The following is a 6,950-nucleotide window of genomic DNA, read 5'->3' as shown; positions in this document are numbered from 1 at the left end:
CACCACAACTTGAGGAACTGTATTGAAGGGTCTCAGTATTAGGAAGTTTGAGAACGGCTTCATTAGAACAAAGCCATTTTATTTTAGTTTCATTGACTGGTAAAGATTGGGACCACTGGGCTGGGAGTGCAGCTGGGTGGTTGAGTGATCGATAGTATGCACAAGGCACTGAGTTCGAATCCCAGTGCACACATACACACCCACATATGCAATTCACACCCTCACATACCCAGTGCACTGTACGTGTGTAACATTCACATTTTTTCTAAGGGAAGGCCACTGTTATTGTCTGTTTTTTTATGCATCTGAGTGCTAAGCAAGTACTCTACTATGGAGCCACAGCCTCAGTCTGGAAGAATCATTCTAGATAAGAAAAAACATTCTCTCTCTCTCTCTCTCTCTCTCTCTCTCTCTCTCTCTCTCTCTCTCTCTCCATCCCCCCCCCCAGGCACTGAAGAAATTGAGGAAGACACTAGAAGATGGAAAGACCTTTGTCTCTCCCTCTCTCTACCCTGCCTATCCAGGGTTGTTCATGGTTCAGTTTCTCAAGTACTTGGATTACAGATACGACCTACTATATAAGCTAAAATTAATCTCTTAAGTCTATAGTGGTGGCTGTTGCTAATTTTAAGAGCCTGAAAGTAAGTAAGCCTCCTACTCAAACAAGAGTCCCAAATTAAACTCAATACACACACACCACAAATAAACCACACACGCATACCACACACACACACCACACACACACACACACACACCACACACATACACCCATACACACCACACACACACACACCACAAATAAACCACACATGCATACCACACACACACCATACACACACACACACACACACACACACACACACACACACACCACACATACACACACACCACAAATAAACCACACACATGTAGGCATATACGCACACCACAAGCACATGGCATGTTTGTAGGAGAATACTAGTTAGGTGTTTGTTTGTTTGTTTGTTTGTTTGTTTGGCTCAAGCTGAAGTCACCTGGGAAGAGGGACCCCAACTGAGAAAGTGTGTCCATCAGATTGGCCTGCAGACAAGCCTGAGGACATTTTCTAAATTGATTGTTGTAAAAGGTGCAGGACACAGAAGAAATGCTGTTCCTGGGGAAGTAGTTCTCAGGTGTATAGAAAAGCCAACTGAGTTCATCTTGGTGGATTTTTCCTTTCATGAATATGAAGTGTCATTCCTTATCTTTTTTGATGACTTTTGGTTGAAAATCAATTTTATTCAATATTAGAATGGCTACTCCAGCTTGCTTCTTCAGACCATTTGCTTGGAAAGTTGTTTTCCAGCCTTTCACTCTGAGGTAGTGACTGTCTTTGTCTCTGAGGTGTGTTTCCTGTAGGCAGCAGAATGCAGGATTCTCATTGCGTATCTAGTTTGCTAATCTGTGTCTTTTTATTGGGGAGTTGAGTCCACTGATGTTGAGAGATATTAAGGAATAGTGATTGTTGCTTCCTGTTATATTAGTATTTGGATGTGAGATTATGTTTGTGGGCTTTTCTTCTCTTTGTTTTGTTGCCAAGATGATTCATTTCTTGCTTTTTCTGGGGTGTAGCTTGGCCCCTTATGTTGGGCTTTACCATTTATTATCCTTTGTAGGGCTGGATTTGTATAAAGATATTGTGTAAATTTGGTTTTGTCATGGAATATCTTGGTTTCTACATCTATGTTAATTGAGAGTTTTATGAACTCTCAATCCTAAATATCTATCCTCCAAATACAAGGATATCCACCTACATACATAAAAGAAACCTTACTAAAACTCAAAGCACACATTGCACCTCACACGATAATAGTAGGAGATTTCAATACCCCACTCTCATCAATGGACAGATCATGGAAACAGAAATTAAATAGAGACATAGACAGACTAAGAGAAGTCATGAACCAAATGGACTCAACAGATCCTTATAGAACATTCTATCCAAAACCAAAATGCTATACCTTCTTCTCACCACCTCATAGTACTTTCTCCAAAATTGACCATATAATCGGTCATAAAACAGGCCTCAACAGATACAGAAAGATAGAAATAATCCCATGCATCCTATCAGACCACCACAGGCAAAAGCTGGTCTTCAATAACAATAATGGAAAAACGCCCACATTTACATAGAAGTTGAACAATGCTCTACTCAATGATAACCTGGTCAAGGAAGAAATAAAGAAAGAAATTAAAGATTTCTTAGAATTTAATGAAAATGAAGGTACAACATACCCAAACTTATGGGACACAATGAAAGCTGTGCTAAGAGGAAAACTCATAGCGCCGAGTGCCTGCAGAAAGAAACAGGAGAGAGCATATGTCACCAGCTTGACAGCACACTTAAATGCTCTAGAACAGAAAGAAGCAAATACACCCAGGAGGAGTAGAAGGCAGGAAATAATCAAACTCAGAGCTGAAATCAACCAAGTAGAAACAAAAAGGACTATACAAAGAATCAACAGAAACAAAAGCTGGTTCTTTGAGAAAATCAACAAGAGAGATAAACCCTTAGCCAGACTAACGAGAGGACACAGAGAGTGTGTCCAAATTAACAAAATCAGAAATGAAAAGGGAGACATAACTACAGATTCAGAGGAAATTCAAAAAATCATCAGATCTTACTACAAAAGCCTATATTCAACAAAATTTGAAAATCTGCAGGAAATGGACAATTTCCTAGACAGATACCAGGTACCGAAGTTAAATCAGGAACAGATAAACCAGTTAAACAACCCCATAACTCCTAAGGAAATAGAAGCAGGCATTAAAAGTCTCCCAACCAAAAAGAGCCCAGGTCCAGACAGGTTTAGTGCAGAATTCTATCAGACCTTCATAGAAGACCTCATACCAATATTATCCAAACTATTCCACAAAATTGAAGCAGATGGAGCACTACCGAATTCCTTCTATGAAGCCACAATTACTCTTATACCTAAACCACACAAAGACCCAACAAAGAAAGAGAACTTCAGACCAATTTCCCTTATGAATATTGATGCAAAAATACTCAATAAAATTCTGGCAAACCGAATGCAAGAGCACATCAAAACAATCATTCATTATGATCAAGTAGGCTTCATCCCAGGCATGCAGGGATGGTTTAATATACGGAAAACCGTCAACATAATCCACTATATAACAAACTGAAAGATAAAAACCACACGATCATTTCATTAGATGCTGAGGAAGCATTTGACAAAATTCAACACCCCTTCATGATAAAAGTCCTGGAAAGAAAAGGAATTCAAGGCCCATACCTAAACATAGTAAAAGCCATATACAGCAAACCAGTAGCTAATATTAAACTAAATGGAGAGAAACTTGAAGCAATCCCACTAAAATCAGGGACTAGACAAGGCTGCCCACTCTCTCCCTACTTATTCAATATAGTTCTTGAAGTTCTAGCCAGAGCAATCAGACAACAAAAGGAGATCAAGGGGATACAGATTAGAAAAGAAGAAGTCAAAATATCACTATTTGCAGATGATATGATAGTATATTTAAGTGATCCCAAAAGTTCCACCAGAGAACTACTAAAGCTGGTAAACAACTTCAGCAAAGTGGCTGAGTATAAAATTAACTCAAATAAATCAGTAGCCTTCCTCTACACAAAACAGAATCAAGCCGAGAAAGAAATTAGGGAAATGACACCCTTCATAATAGTCCCAAATAATATAAAATACCTCAGTGTGACTTTAACCAAGGAAGTGAAAGATCTGTATGGTAAGAACTTCAAGCCTGTGAAGAAAGGAATTGAAGAAGATCTCAGAAGATGGAAAGATCTCTCATGCTCATGGATTGGCAGGATTAATATAGTAAAAATGGCCATTCTACCAAAAGCCATCTACAGATTCAATGCAATCCCCATCAAAATACCAATCCAATTCTTCAGAGAGTTAGACTGAACAATTTGTAAATTCACCTGGAATAACAAAAAACCCAGGATAGCTAAAACTATCCTCAACAATAAAAGGACTTCAGGGGGAATCACTATCCCTGAACTCAAGCAGTATTACAGAGCAATAGTGATAAAAACTGCATGGTATTGGTACAGAGACTGACAGATAGACCAATGGAACAGAATTGAAGACCCAGAAATGAACCCACACACCTATGGGCACTTGATTTTTGACAAAGGAGCCAAAACCATCCAATGGAAAAAAGATAGCATTTTCAGCAAATGGTGCTGGTTCAACTGGAGGTCAACATGTAGAAGAATGCAGATCGATCCATGCTTATCACCCTGTACAAAGCTTAAGTCCAAGTGGATCAAGGACCTCCACATCAAACCAGATACATTCAAACTAATAGAAGAAAAAGTGGGGAAGCATCTCTAAAACATGGGCACTGGAGAAAATTTCCTGAACAAAATACCAATGGCTTATGCTCTAAGATCAAGAATTGACAAATGGGATCTCATAAAACTGCAAAGCTTCTGTAAGGCAAAGGACACTGTGGTTAGGACAAAACGGCAACCAACAGATTGGGAAAAGATCTTTACCAATCCTACAACAGATAGAGGGCTTATATCCAAAATATACAAAGAACTCAAGAAGTTAGACCACAGGGAGACAAATAACTCTATTAAAAATAGGGTTCAGACCCATAAAGAATGGGAGGGGGAGGGAGTAGGGAAATGTTTGCCAGGAAACCGGGAAAGGGAATAACATTCGAAATGTAAATAAGAAATACTCAAGTTAATAAAATAAAATAAAATAAAATAAATGGGGTTCAGAGCTAAACAAAGAATCCACAGCTGAGGAATGCCAAATGGCTGAGAAACACCTAAAGAAACGTTCAAAAGGGAAATGCAAATAAAAACAACCCTGAGATTTCACCTCACACCAGTGAGAATGGCTAAGATCAAAAACTCAGGTGACAGCAGATACTGGCGAGGATGTGGAGAAAGAGGAACACTCCTCCATTGTTGGTGGGATTGCAGACTGGTACAACCATTCTGGAAATCAGTCTGGAGGTTCCTCAGAAAATTGGACACTGAACTACCTGAGGACCCAGCTATACCTCTCTTGGGCATATACCCAAAAGATGCCCCAACATATAACAAAGACACATGCTCCACTATGTTCATAGCAGCCTTATTTATAATAGCCAGAAGCTGGAAAGAACCCAGATGCCCTTCAACAGAGGAATGGATACAGAAAATGTGGTACATCTACACAATGGAATATTACTCAGCCATCAAAAACAATGACTTTATGAAATTTATAGGCAAATGGATGGAACTGGACAATATCATCCTGAGTGAGGTAACCCAATCACAGAAAAACGCACATGAAACGCACTCATTGATTAATGGCTATTAGCCCAAATGCTCAAATTACCCTAGAAACACAGAACACATGAAACTCAAGAAGGATGACCAAAATGCAAATGCTTCACTCCTTCTTTAAAAGGGGAACAAGAATACCCTTGGGAGGGAATAGGGAGGCAAAGTTTAGAACAGAGGCTGAAGGAACACCCATTCAGAGCCTGCCCCACATGTGGCCCTCCACACAGCCACCAAACTAGATAAGATGGATGAAGCAAAGAAGTGCAGGCTGACAGGAACCGGATGTAGATCTCTCCTGAGAGACACAGCCAGAATACAACAAATACATAGGTGAATAACAGCAGCAAACCACTGAACTGAGAATGGGACCCCCGTTGAAGGAATCTTAGAAAGGACTGAAAGAGCTTGAAGGGGCTTGAGACCCCATATGAACAACAATGCCAACCAACCAGAGCTTCCAGGGACTAAGCCACTACTCAATACATGGACTGACCCTGGGCTCCAACTGCATAGGAAGCAATGAATAGCCTAGTAAGAGCACCAGTGGAAGGGGAAGCCCTTGGTCCTGCCAAGACTGAATCCCCAGTGAATGTGATTGTTGGGGGGAGGGCGGTAATGGGGGGAGGATAGGGAGGGGAACACCCAGAAAGAAGGGGAGGGGAGGGGCTAGGGGGATGTTGGCCCGGAAACCGGGAAAGGGAATAACAATTGAAATGTAAATAAGAAATACCCCAGTTAGTAAAGATGGAAAAAAAAAAAAAAAAGAAAAAGAAAAAAAAAAGCCAACTGAGTAAGCGAAGGGGAGAAAACCAGTAAACACTGTTTTCCATGGCCTCTGCTTTAGCACCTGTCTTCAGTTCCTGCCCTGCTCTTCCTCCTTGATAGATGGTGAGATAGAACTGAGACAAGAGGCCGGAAATAAACCCTTCCCCTTGCTGTTGCTTCTGCCCATGGTGTTTATCACAGGAACAAACAAACAAACAAACAAAAAACTAGGGCAGAAACTGGCTTGTTGGGAGGAAAGGCTTCAGTGGGGGGAGGAGATAGAAGAATGAGGGAAACCTTATCAGAGTACAGTCCGCACTCACGTGTTGAGTGTGTGTCTGTGTCTGTGTGAGTGCATGTGTCTATATGTGTCTCTGTGTGTGTCTGTGTCTCTGTGTATCTGTTTGTATGTGTGTGTGTGTGTCTATGTGTGTGTCTCTGTGTATCTCTGTGTGTTTGTGTGTGTGAATCTTGATTCTGCATAAGAGAGAACACATATTTTGTTTTGTGAGTCCGGCTTGTTTTGTTTAACATGATGACTTTCAGTTCTGCCCATCTTCCACAAAAGACATAATTATATTCCTCTTCCTAGGATGTGAATATATGTCACATTTTTCTTCTCTACACGTCTGTTGATGGGCATGGAGACCGAGTCCATGTCTTAGCTATTGTGAAGAATGCTTCAGCAAACATGGCTGCACAGTGACCTCTGCGGGACGGTGGCTTACATTCTTTGGGGAATATACCTACAGAGCTATAGCTACACCACATGGTAGTTCTACTTTTAGTTCTTGGCAAAGCCCCCATAGTGACCTCCCCAGCGGCTATACCACTTCCCATCTCCCATTCCTCAGCTGTGCACACAGCTTCTGTG

Source organism: Rattus norvegicus, chromosome 4, assembly GCF_021556685.1.
Source record: "Rattus norvegicus strain SHRSP/BbbUtx chromosome 4, alternate assembly SHRSP_T2T, whole genome shotgun sequence".
Classification (NCBI taxonomy): Eukaryota; Metazoa; Chordata; class Mammalia; order Rodentia; family Muridae; genus Rattus; species Rattus norvegicus.
This window is presented reverse-complemented; position numbering follows the sequence as displayed.